At 42.4% G+C, this 14,128-nt stretch overlaps 1 protein-coding gene across 21 annotated transcripts in view; it reads right to left on the reverse strand.

The window, feature by feature from the left end:
- Positions 1–14,128, reverse strand: part of Arhgap10 (Rho GTPase activating protein 10) — a 152,633-nt gene that overhangs the window by 91,111 nt on the left and 47,394 nt on the right. The gene's annotated exons all lie outside the window — the stretch shown is intronic.

Raw genomic sequence — 14,128 nt, forward strand, 5'->3', positions numbered from 1 at the left:
ACAACTGTGATTAAACAACAACAAACAATTCATGTACATAGTTAATCCCCTGGGAAGCTCAAAATATGAAAATTATTTAAGAATAAAACAAAGTATTACTGACTATGATGGCACTAACTGAAAACATCTGCAGAGCCCAGGTCACCGCTTATAAATCATCAGGTCAGCATTAGGACTGCAGACACCATTTGCTTGTTTCCCATTAATGGGTTTTCTCCCAAGCCTGTATTTTTCACATCTTCATACTTATCAGGGTCACACCCCCACAAAAAAAAGCACACACAAGAACACATAATGAAGAGAACAGAAAGCTTATAAAAGCAATCTTGCTCCAGATTTTGGCTTACAAAAGGAATTCTTTTAAGATTCAGCAAATTCTGCTTTACATTTTTTTAATCACAATCACTTTTAGAAAACACACACTGCGAAAGATCTCAGAGGTCGACAGACCCTGTCAAACTTCTCCACTGATTTTTGTAACACTACTTAGGATATGTATCAATAGGTCAACAGAGTCTAAAATAATATTGACAGACAAGCTTTCTCAGGTACTGCCTAGAGCTAGTATTTGCTTTCCTTTTGCTATAGAAACTTTTTGAGGAAAAACTGAATTATTCAATGCAGCGAAGACAGACTATCTCCCGTCAAGCTGTTGGCAACTTGGTAGGTTTTCAATAAACATTTTTGAGCATCAGTGGGAACACACTATGTCCTCGTGCTGTCAAAATGTTTCCTGTCACCTCAAACTCTCCACCACCTCCTGGACGGGTACATTCTCTTCCCTGTTTTCTGAATTATTTTTCCTAAACCAAAGATAGTGAAGTATTCTTGCCTTTTCTGGTATGAGTTTTCCCTTTTAGGCAGAGAATCGACAAAGCATGTGAATTCTACTGCTTTGCATTCACACACACACACACACACACACGCACGCACACACTTTGAATTTATTATCTTCCCCTGTTGGAGTTACTTGAGTCTACAAACCATTCTGGCAATCAAGGATGGTTCATGCTTGGCCAGGTCACCTAAACACCTGAAATTCATTCCCCATCGATGGAGAGACTTGGGAATGGGTGTTTCTTCCATTTCTGCTATAAGTTTAGTTTTCAACTTGGACAACTTCAAAAAAAAAGGGAAAGAAATCTTCAGCACAGAGCCTAAATTTTCTTATCAAAATGACCAGGGGTTATTTTGCACTGACTCATTGTTGATACTCCCACGGCCCACCTGTGAGAGAAAGAAACTGAGAAACGAGCAGTTGTACTTTAATCTCTTTAGTTGAGACAGAGTCCTTTGTTCTTTTATGACCTGGAGCTTTTTTTTTTTTTAATTTACAGGTTTTTTTTTTTTAAAGTCTAAGCCATTACTGTTACATACTCTTTCTGCTTTTCAGTATGTTATTCAGCAACTTTTAATGAAAGAAAATAGACTAAAACAAATGTATGCTCGTGACCTCAAAATTTCTGCTAGTTTAAAAAGTCAAAGTGTGGAGGTACATGGTAAGACTGAGGCTCCAGTCCTGGGAATGTAGGGATCTTACACGACCTTACATGGTAGTCACAGTACCTTCTGAGCATCAGTTTCTCAGGTTAAAAAAAAAAAAACTGGCAAGGAAGTCAGGCTTCCTCTGCACTTAGCACAAGACAGCTGTAAAGCACAATCACCTGGTAAGAAACGGTCCCATCTCTACAGACTGGAAAGGAAAATGAACATGTTTTTAAGCACTTATCTGATTCCACTTGAATCATAGAAAGGGACCAAAGAAGGAGCAAGCTGAAGCCAGCAGACAAAAACCCTGCTCCTTCAGAGACAGCAGGGGATGTAAATTAACATGTGGGTAAAGTCGAGAATGAAAGAAAATGGTGACATCAGGCTTCTTCCTGAAGAAAGAATTTAGCTGGGAAACAACATGCCACCCACCATTTAGCATAGAAGTGCATTTGTTGGTACATGTTATGGTATTACACAGACGCTGCTGTGTTTTGTTTTGGAATCTCAAGGCTTCAATAATGATTTCTGCATGCACTTATTTGGAATGTGATTATAGGTTATTATTTTCTTTGTACTCACATGATTTCTTGTGATAGAATAACAAGAATTTTAAAGAATGCTGTCAAGTAGCAATAAAGAAGGGAGCTTTTTTCTTTCCAAAGGCGCATTATGATATGAGAATGTGACCTGACCAGCATAATCCCAGAAGTTCCGTGAAGGATCAAATTAACTATAATGTGAAAATGTTTCTTATTAAATAGACATTACCAACTTTAGGGAGTCTGGGCCAGGCAACAGTATGAATGAAGCTGGCTGGGAAAGAGACGTGGTAAGTAAAGGCGGGTGGTAAAAGCCAGGTAGTTACATCCACTCTGGAGAGAAGGGGCCACACCCCCGCTAGCCAGGGTCTGCGGCCCTGACGATCCAAGCCCACTGCAGAGACCACATCTCCCAGGAACAGGACAAAAACCTACTGATTTGTAAATAGTAGCAAAAAAATGCATGAACATAATAAATGAGTATGGTAAATAAAACCTATGTTTACAGGTTACATATGACTCACAAGAACTTAGCTTATAATCAGTTAGAAAACTGCACGTGCAAAAACAACAATCATAAAAGAGATACAACAGTAAAATTGGTCAAATAAAACCTATGCTGTATGATTATTTGGGAGAAGGTATTCATGAAAGAACGGACAACAGAAATAATCAGATCTTTCAAATACATATATATATATATATATATACACACACATATTCCATCAAACGTCATTGGGTTAAAAAATTATTCAAACAATAGTGTTAATATAATTGTTTAACTATTGGACAACAGAAAGCAAACCCCACCTCATATTAACATTGATTCCAGATGGATTGAAAGAGTCATAAATTTAAAAATGAAGCTATAATAGAGTACTATTTTCATCAGATCTTAGAATTAGACAAGAACCTTTTAAACAAAAAAGAAATGAAGTCCTAAGAACTTATAAAAATCAAAAAATAAATAAGTAGGTTAAAATGTAAAGTGAGGGGGATCCGCAACCAATGTCAGAAGAAAACATTCTTAACACATCAAGCATTTAATGTTTATTAAGAATTTTTTTTTTTTTTGTAAAAGCAAAACTGGATGAAGAATTCACAAAACTTTGAATTTAACTGGCCCATTTTTCTGCAGGCAACAAATTGTTTTTAGTTTGTTTTGGAAATAGGGAGGTGTTTTTTTTTAATTACCAGGCTTTCTTACTTTTCTGCATTTTACACATTTTCTAAGATGAGGAAGTGAAAAGATTTTCAAGCTATAAACATTAAAAAACGATTTCATGTTTGACTAGTCTAGAGAAGAAGGTAAAATTGTCTTGTTTGGTTTTCTGCACAGTGCTGGGGCCTCTGCACTGAGCTACATCCCCGCCCCTTTTCAGTTTGGAGCAGGGTCTCACTAAGTCACTGAATTGCCCAGGCTGGGCTCAGACCTGCAGTTGTCCTGCTTCAGCCTCCCAGAGTACTAGAACTACAAGAGTGCACTCTCCAGGCCTGCTCAATTAAGACTCCAACTCCTCCCTTTTTATTTAAATGAAGAGGTAGGATAACACTTCATACACAAGTCATAATACAAAGGCAGTAATCAGCAAGAACCTTCTGGAAAGCACAACTGTCTAACCCAAGCTAATCTGAGTCCTGCCACCTCTCTACCTACTGTCCCTGGCTCCTACAGGGACATCCTACAGCTGGAGCCAAAGCCACTTTGAGGGAGGAAGCCCCCTCACCCCACAGACAGACGCACAGCCTTCCATATCCCACTGCTTCTTATGCAACCCCACTGCACCTTTCCTCTTAACTCCCCCAGCCTCTCTGAAGAGATGAAAATTCAGCTTTGCTTCCCTGGACTGGACTACACGGATGCAGAGCAGTGTGCTGCTACTTCCCGAGCTCCTGCCCCTGCATCCCATCCACCCAGACCCTCAGCATTATCTGCCAAGAAGGATCATGGCATGTCACCCTGAAGCCCGGTGCACAGAGTGGACAAAAACCTGAGCCACTCTTGGCAAGCTGACAGAATCCAAGCCATAAATAACATTTGAAGTATGTTGTCAGATTCATTCCATTTTCAAAATAACCTCCAAAGCCAATGCAATTGGCCTCATTGTGCAGATCAGAAAATAGAAATTTAGAGCTCTTCAGTAACTTGTCCCAAATCACACAGCTCATAGAGCCACTGGGAATGGATTCAAATCAGGAAGCAGCAGCCAGCCTTCCTGAAGCTTGTCTGGTGTTCTGGAGCTGAGTGGCAGGGGCATGACAGCCCCATGGCCACTTGAAGGACGCATTTTTACTACTTTATCTCACAGTCTCCCACTGACCTGCTACCACCCTGCAGGACAGCCAGGGCTTTAATTCTCTGTTATCGCCCGGGGCCTCTCTCACTATGCCACACAAGATAGGTATAATGTGTTTTATTACTAAAAATAAACAATTAAATCCAAGCAGTGTTTGCTTATCAAACGTAATTTGAGACAGTTATTCACCCACATTTGTTTTTTACTCATATTTTACAGTCATTTACAGAATCTTGGCAAGCCAGGTTTGATTAAAAATGTATTCATCAGACAAAGTGTTGGACAGAATGATGAAGAGAATCAGAGGTGAGCATCTGATAAAAGAGTTGAGGTGAAATGATAAAATCATATATCAGAAATAAGCATTTTTCAACGCTTCTGTTTAAACTTTTATCCTGTTGAGTAAAACTACTGTCAGCATGTTTAGTTATCCCAGCATGCAAGTGCACTCCTGTAATCTCAGCTACTCAAGAGGCTGAGGCAGGAGAATTGCAAGTTCAAGGTCAGCTTGCGTAACTTTGTAAAACGCTCCCTCAAAATCAAATTTTAAAAATAGGCCAGGGATTTAAGCTCAGTGGTTCCACTGCCTGCCTCACAAGCGCAAGGACCTGAAGTCCATCCCCAGTGACAAAAAAAAAAAAATCAAATTTTAGAAAGGGCTGACAGTGTAGCTCAGTGGAAGAGCACTTGCCTGGCATTTGTGAGGGCCTGGGTTCATTGCCCAATAACACACACAGAAAAGAAAAAAATTATATAAATATATATATAGAAAATGTAGTTGTATCTACTTGACTCTTCCATGCTGCTTGTCTAAACCCACGTGGTACTAACTGGGCAGATGTTCCAAAGAGCAAATCTAAATTCTCCAGTCAAGCCACGCTCTGGTATTTCTGGGAGATCTCAACGTGCTGGGCTTCCGCGTTGTTGGGCTCCCGTCCTAAGTTCCTGTGGCACCATCAGCACCAAAGGCCAACAGTGCAGAAAGCTTCATGGGAGGCTGTGAAATAAAATGGTAAAGGGAAATAAAGGGATCCACAGCAAATATGGTGACAAGCTCCCCAGGGCGGGGTGCTGGGGACCAGAGGAGAATGAGGCCTGATCGGCCTCCTCCGTGAGCACAAAGGAGAAGGGCCGCACTCAGGGCTAGCAGGTACCCAGGTTCTCGGGAAAAGCTAGTTCAGCCAAGGTTCAGCTGTTCACCAGAGTGCACTAGCGGATGCTGGAAAGCAGGTGCATCTCATCACTTTGACTGCTTGGACCCAGGTTTGCGTGAGTTAAGGCAAGATGAGGGGCTCCTAGGAGCCAAGGGCTCCCTGGCTGCCCGCACATTAAACTGACTCCATGTGTCTTTGCCATTCATCCTTGTTTGCCCAGGGACAGGGACAACAGCGAAGCAGGTCTAGGTCCTGGCCGGCCTGGTGGGTCGGCTACAGGTGCTGCCCCAACGTGGGAAACGGGCTCAGCTACAGAGGGAAAAGAGTAAAAGGCGGTAAGAAGTGAGCCTTGAAGAAAATTCGAAACAGCAACCTGTTGTGATGCAGCCCAGAACAGCTGCAAGGTGGGGAAGGAGCAAGCCTGCCAGGAAATGCAGCACAACTCACCTACCAGAGGGAAGGGGCCAAACCCAGCAGACGGAGGGTGCATTCCACCCGGGGCAAGGGGAGAGAGGAACACCACCACCGGAGGCTTCCTAAAGATTCAATTTACAAAAACACCTCGCAGCTTGGGTTACACTTAACCACAGGAAAACGTGTATTCAGGCTTCTGGAAACTGGAATTAAGGCAAGAGCCCTGGAGCCAAAAGAGCATGAGGGCGATGGCAAGGACTACCCAAGGGCAAAAAGCAACAGAGAAGATAAAATTGTAGACACTGATACTTATAAATTCTGATTATAAACTTTTCAGATACCTTTTTTGCCCCACATGAAAGCTGTTTTGTGCTTTTTTTTTTTTAAGTTCGAGAGGTCAAATTGCTCTGTTTTTATATTGCTGGAGACTGAACCTGGGGCCTCACACATGCTTGGCCAGCGCTGTACCCTGCAGCTACACCACCAGGCCTTTTTAATTTTTATTTTGAAATGGAATCTTGGCCAAGTTGCCGGCTGGCCTTGAATTTGTAGTCCTCCTGCCTCAGCCTCCTCAAAGCCTAAGATTAATGTGCGCACCACCATGCCCAGCTGAGCAAAGGGTTTTTTAAGTATCTCACAAACAGACTGACTAGAGGACACGAAGTGAGCACTTGCTGAAATAAGGTTGAACGTTTAGAAACCACAGACATACAAAGTAGTCAAATATTCCAACTACACACCTTACCCTGGTTCTTACACAATTAATCAGCTGGCTCATTATGTATCTTCTATAGTATGGCAGGGTAGAGGGGGTAGAAAAAATTAAGCATAATCTTTTCAAGATTTAACAATGTAATGGCAAAGACAGATGCTCCCATATGACTATATAACAGACAACCACATTTCTGTTTATTATGATATATAACAAAGCTGTCGGTTAAAAATAAGCTTGTTGACCATTTTTGACTTGGCCCACCTAGGAGACACTAACATCAACCTTAGGTAGGCAGAGTTGGTATTTATAGCAGAACCATAGAACTGGCTCCCAGCAGGTAACATCGCTAGGCATGAGCGACTGATATCGTATCCAGCCCAAACACATACTCTGTGGAACAAGGATGCAGGAAAAACCTTCATCAGCTTGAAGCCAGAAGCACAATACAGGGGACAACACCGAAAACTTCAGGATAGAATGTGGCCCCTACCCAGCTCAAGGCATAAACTGAACTACTGAAATAGTTGGGCCTTTAAGAAGGGCAGTTTAGGGCCAGGGATGTAGCTCAGTGGCACAGCGCCTGCCTCGAAAGCGCAAGGTCCTAAGTTTGATCCCCAGTACCAAAAAAAAAATGGGCTCAAAGCTTCTACAATTTTTCATTAATGGACATTCAGCATGAAAAGCTACCAACAATAGTGCCAGAAGATAATGAGCATGGTACCTGTCAGCTTTCCCACTGCTGGGACAAAACACCCAACGTGCACAGCTTAGAGGAGGAAGGGTTGACAGAAACGGCATAGGGGAAGAGCCAGATGGAGGAAAGCTGCTCACCTCATGCATAGCCAGGAAGCAGAGAGAAAAAGGGAGAAGCTAAGGACAAGAATGCACCCTTCTGCCATGTCCTCAACGACCAGCCTCTCCTGGCCAGGGCCCCCTTCCAACAGCACCCTCAGCTCTGAAGTCAACAGTGGACTAATTCCTGATGAGTACACTGCCCCCAGATCCAAGAACTCTCCAGGCGCCCCACCTCTCAACATGAGGCTCTTGGGGGACACTGTAGATGGAAACCATAACACACATACACAGGTTACACATCTGGCTCAAATCCAAAGGAGAAGCTTACATCTCCCTATGATCAAATCAGAACCCACCTCAATAGGATGGTTACCATATTCTCAGAAAGACAATTCTGACCAGGCTAAAGCAGGGATGTGACTGGAATGCTGAAAAGTCTTAGCAGCAAGGGGTAAGAAAGCCAGAAGTATTTAATGGGAGTGGGCAGAAAGGAACACAAAGGGCACTTCAAAGGTGTCTTTAAATATACAGACACAGAAGAAAGAAATTATTTTGGCTTATTCAAAGTGGGAAAATCCAGCTCAGATGGGTAGAAGCTGTAGAGCAGAAGATCTGGGTTTGCTCTCAGTGCGAACTTAGTTAGAACTGCAGTGCACCAGGCTGCTTTCCAAGGTGAGGCCCTCTGGGTCCTTCCACATAAACAAGCAGAGGCTTGAAGACCATTTTACGTCAGGCATGCTTTATCAGAGTACTTCCCTGGGAGAAAGTTGGCCAAGATCCCCGCCCGGAGGTCCTATTCATCTCAGATCTTGGTGTTCTAAACAAGCCAGGAAAAGCCAAAGGGCAGAACATATTTCCATGTTGCCTTATAAGGGTGTGATGTTCTAGACTCCACTAAAACTTCACAAGTCAATGTAGAAGGATAAAATGATTATAAAACAGCAGGGGGCTTAAACCACTTCCAACAACTACCCAAAATTGAAATCCCTTTTCATTACACATTTGGGTGTAAGAAAACTGGACAACCACAAAGGAAGTGCAAGTTGGGTTAGCTGCCTTTCTGGTTTAAACTAGAGCTGTAAAATCTGCTGACAGTATCAACTGATGAGTAGAGAGGTTCAAAAGCTACTGGGGTTGGGAGGACCACTGAGTGGCTTTAAATTGCCCCCACATTGCAGGTCAAAGGTTAAGTTCTGATGTTGTCAATTCTAAAAAGAATAGGACTTCAGGTCAGAAATCCATAGTCACTAAAAAAAAAATGCTACAAGGGCATAAACTACCACTTGTGATATCTTTAATGACAATTTTTAGAAGTCTCAATCTAGGTGAACAAGGCAGTGTAAGTACTGGATCATCCCTTTTAATTACTTAGTACTGACACGGATAAACAGAGTACAGTGAAACAGAAGGAATTATGTCCATTCCCCGTGGTACTCCTTATTTTAAGCCTGGACTCCAAGTGTCTTTGCCTCTCAGAGGAATGTATCATCTGAGAGCAAAAGAGAATTTCCACTATTTTCTCCCATGACCTTCTGGATACTTCCCATTTCATTACACTAAAGAGAAATCTCTACTTTCCATTCCAAGTCCAAGAATAGCAACAAAAGAACCACTCAGCAAAGAAAGTCCTTATTTTTCCTTGAAACAGAAGCTTGAGAAAGGGCACCAAGTATCTAACATGTATCTGAACATTGCAAATGCTTTTCCCTAAGTGATTCTTCATGAAAAGGAAGCTGCTTTATACAAAGATTCTTACAGAACTTTCTCAAGGAGTGCACTTTCCATTATTTTGACCAACCAAATACTGAGGAATTCTACTCTGAAAGGGCCCTATCACACCTAATTTCAGAGGCGTAGAGATCAAGAATAGGACTGAGTTACCAAAACAAAAAGAAAGGAAAAAAAAGTAAGCTAATAAATTTAAGAGGTTTACTTATTGTGATGATAATCTCAAAGTTCTATGTTCAGTATTTGTAAAGGTCACTTTGAAAGAAATAAAATCTTGAAAATGTATCTCAAGGATAAGTTTTCAAAAGAGACTAACTATGGCAAATGGGTATCTGTGACTTGAGATAAAATTCTCTATGAAAGCATCTGCAAGATTTTTAAAGGTGCCCATTTCTAGCAAATTTAGGCAAATGTAGTCATCCATGCAGTGGAAAGCTATGCTGAAAACCTAAAACACAGTAATGTTAAACGGTGTCAAGAATTGGAATTCCTTTTCTTATGAGGGAGGGGAGTTCTAAAATGCATGCTGATCTTGTGTTAATTTCAAAATACAGACACAATTTTCAAATTTTAAATAATGAAAGCAGACATCTGATTATCTAACAGAAACACATATGCATACTTAAAATGTACACAATCAAGATGTCAAAAAGAGTTTTGTCTATAATCTTCTCCCAGGAAAAGTGTCACCTCACAATCTGGCCCATAAATTATGCATAGTCCTTTCCGGCTGCCCCAGCACCTGAACCCTTTCCTATGTAAGAGGGAATTCTCCTACCTAACTGGGCAGAGTCCACCTCCCACCACAAAAACTGAAGGGCAGACACTGGCTTTCCCAATCTTCTTCAATAATGGAATGTCACCTAGCATTAACCATATGCTTCACCTACAACTCTGACTTAGAAGCCAGTGCTTCAAAAACATCACTGACCAGAGCCCAGAATTAACTATTGATTTCCAAAGGCAGCAATCCTGTGAGTAGTCTTCTCAAAGCCCAACTTTGTGGTACAAGTCAGCATCATTCCTTGTCCTCAAAACCTCTTAAAAATATTGCAAGCCACCTAGTAGTCCTTCAGGCCCTTTCTGTTCATAAGAATTAGAGCATGCCAATGAGAATCCACATTATCAAGGACTAGTATTTATTTTCTAAATTGCAGAACCCTGTAAACAGTCTTGTGAAAATACTTCTGTGGCTATGCTTGTCCATCTTCCTACACAATTTCCTCCTGATTATGCCACTCATTCCTAATTACATTACTCTCCATCCATGCTGTATTTTGATATCGCTTCCCCCGCCTAGCCAGTCCCCCTATACTGTATCTTTCCCCATCAGTCTAGGTTCTAGTTGCAAGGAGATTAACATGGCCAATAGGGCCAGGGATTTAGCTCAGTGGCACCATGCCCGCCTCACAGGCACAAGGTCCGGAGTTTGATCCCCGGTACCAAAAAACAAAACAAAAGATACAAGGCCAATGAAGTCCTCTTATTTATTTAAATACCTGAAATAAAAGAAGATCAAAGAGTCAAAAGACTGACAGTGGGCCGGGGATTTGGCTCAGTGGTTTCACCGCCCGCTGCACAAGCACAAGGACCCGAGTTCGATCCCCAGTACCAAAAAAAAGAAAACAAAAAAAAGACTGACATTGACAAAATATGAAAAAGTTTCACAATTTTGGTAGAAGTCTTGCCACCATTGGAATAAAAAAAGCTGCTATTTTCTCCTTTTGGCTCTGTGCTACCTAGTTTTATCTTTGGACCACAGAGGTTAAGTTTTCTTTGGTTACCTGAATATTCTCAACTCTAAGGAAGGAATATAATTGCTCCATACCTACTTGCTACAATAAAGTAAAAGCAAAGGGTATCGTACGTAAAGCAATTTCAGCCTCCAAATAAATCCCTGTATGGCATTTTATTTTTAAGTACAGCTCAAGCTAATCTAATCCACTTGGTGGGAAAAAATGTGTGAAAATCAAATTAAATTTTACAGTAATAGCTCAAACTTACTAGCTAAGAACAAGTGAGAATTTTAATGGAGCCGTACACAAAGTGCTAACTGGGAGACCTAGGCACAATATACTACCTCCTCAGAATTTAAAATCGAAAATTAGGAGCAATCAATACAAAATGGTTCCTTGGATGCCTGCTTCTTCTTAGTCCACAGCAGGAATCTTATTTGTGCAATGTAGGTTTCAAACTTACTAATCCAATCAGCACACTTCTGCTTTCGTGCAGCTAATCCAAGAATAAGACATCCTCAGTAATAACGTTTACCAGCTTTCAAGAGTGAGCAACCATTAGCTCAAAACCTAACAGAGCCAGAGGATAGAAGCAAAAAGTCTGGACAAAGGTGATTACAGCTCCTCCTCTCCTTCCAAAAAAGGTCAGGCCTGTGTTTAGCTTATGTTTAAGATTCCCTTAGTGTCTTTCTTCCTCAGATACCTTAGGATTTATTTGCTCAAAATAGGAAGGAAAGAAGGGAAGGGAAAGGGAAGAAGGGAAGAGGGAGAGAAATCCAGCATCAATTTGAAGGGACATTAACTGAAACAAGACAGTAATAATTTTACTCAGATTAGCCTCTACTAGGAAAAATATTTTTAAATTAGGCTTAGGAAAAAATATAAAACAAAAGTTATCATGTATACAGCCAGCCCACTGCCACGTGTACACAATCCCAGCTATTTATAGGCTGAGGCAGGAGGACTGAAAGTTCCGGCTGAGGCTGAGCAACCTTGCAAGACTGAACCTCAAAATTTTAAAACTACAGAGCTGAGAAAGCAGCTCAATACAAAGGCACTGGGTTCAATCCCCAGTACTGTTTTTCATTTTTCAACAGAGCCCCCAGTGACCCCGTGAATGTATTAGAGATGAGTTGGCCTAATAAGGAGGCACATGAGGGACAAGGACCTAGCTTCGATTTTTTTCATGGAATAAATACTTGCGCAGAACACATTATGAGACGAAATAAAAACCACATAGAAGTAAGTGAACGATAAGGCTGTCCGAGAGCTGTCAAACAATCAGGAGACCGAACCTAAAGTTGTTTTTTCTGATTTGAAAGAATATTTTCATTTCTGAAGTGAACGGTATTAGCGACCCTCATCCACAACCCAACAACCTGTTGAATGGGGAAAATAGAAAATGAAGAAATGTTCAGAAACAGCACCTCTGACTAATGGAAAAGAGTCCATCGCAGCCCTTCTGGGATGTTCAGGCTACTTGAGTGGCCAAGGGAAATCAAGGGGGCGCCAGGAGCTGCAGCTCTCCCGGTAGCTCCTTCTCCCCAAGGCGGCCACCAGCTGACCTCGTGCTGTCAGGCAAGCTGCACTGCACTCTGTAACTGCACCCTCGGCTGTTCAGAATGATCCGCCTTGTGGAGGAAGGCTGTCCTCCTAGACCAGGAAGGAGGACCTTTTAGAGGTTTCCAGGATCACAACACAGCCGGCTGTGGCATGGGCGCCAGAGGTTCGCCACCACTGCCCCATTCTCCCAGATCATTTCAAGAACGTTCTCTACAGAACGGTATTATTTCCTGCTGGTGCTGAGAATAAGCCAGGCACGGTGCCACGCACCTGGAATCCCAGCACTCTGGGAGGCCGCTGCGGGACTATCTCAGGTTTGAGCCCAGCCTGGGCCACTCAGCCAGACCCCATCTCAAATTCTTCAAAATAAAAGTAAAAAGGCTGAGGGACGCAGCTCAGTGCAAGGGCCCTGGGTTCAATCCCCAGCATTCTGGGGTGGGTTGGGGGAAAGTGTGCGAGAGGAGGCAGGCACACAGCGATGTGGAAGAGCTGCAGGACAGCAACACTGTCTGACTAGCAGGAGGCGGCAGGGCAGAGGACGTAGGTGGGGAGGCTTCCACACGGGTCTAGAGCTAGTTCAGCGGGCCGCCCCCTTCAGTGTTCTGAGAGCTGGCTCCTTACTGCCTGGACTCCCAGGGTCCACTGCTTCCACGCAATCCTGGCAGTGCTATCGCTCTGGACATCAGCACCTCTCCCCATCGATTTAGGGTTCATCAACTAAAGCAGACCACCAAGGAGAAAACAGTCCGTTACTTTATAAACTATCAAGGGAAAGACGCTAATTAAATCTTTTAGGTCATGGTAATGAATTATTTTTAAATTTTTCATATTTTCTACATTTCTAAAATCAACATGGCTTATTTTTTCAATTATAAAATGCATTTTAGGTTAAGGGGACAGAGAGCTATAGCGATAGGAGGGTAGGGGGGTTTTTTTCAACTTATTTTTTTTTTGGTACCAGGGATCAAACTCGGGACCTTGCGCTTGCGAGGCAGGCGACAGAACCACTGAGCTAATCCCCGGCACAGCTCACATCTTAATAGCTTAGTACTTTTATATTTATTGAGAAAGCCATTTCAGAGTGCTGTCTTTCAATCATGGACATCACAAAAAGGAAATATACATGTTTAAGATGTTTCTAAAATTTCTTCAGAGTGGAATTCTTCTGCATGACTTTTCATCTTGGTCACCAAAATCGGGCTTTCCTCATGCATTTTTTTCTCTATGCAATCAAGAGTATCGAAGAGACATTATTTCCACACAGGCTGCTCCATTAGGGTATCCAGACGCCTTCTTGACCTAACCAGAGGCCTCCATGGAAGGTTTTCAAACCACCATTAGGATTCATATTTCGTCCTTAAGTGGTCTTCAAATGGTTTGCTGACTGAAATACCAAGGGGCTGCAGTTGCCCACACAGCTACGAGGGAGAAGCAAGGAGCAAATTCCTCTCTCTTCACGGCTGCTGCCTGCTGGACCAAACTAAGACACATGCTCATTTCAACACGTTCCCAGGAAGAGGGAAGCGCTGGGGGTAGAAGGTGTGGTTAGCAAGCCTGGGGTGCTGGGTCCCACGTGGGCTGGGGAGAATAATGTGGGGAAAGGTATTAAGTCTCACAAGAAACAAGACAAGGTATGTTTTTAGGAGTCCAGGACACAAGAGAGAGATTCTACTTCATCTCTGTCTTCAACTTTAAT

The sequence above is a fragment of the Heterocephalus glaber genome, unplaced genomic scaffold (genome assembly GCF_053883595.1).
Source record: "Heterocephalus glaber isolate CG9 unplaced genomic scaffold, H.glaber_assembly_v1.0 deba00001587, whole genome shotgun sequence".
In the NCBI taxonomy this organism is placed as follows: domain Eukaryota; kingdom Metazoa; phylum Chordata; class Mammalia; order Rodentia; family Bathyergidae; genus Heterocephalus; species Heterocephalus glaber.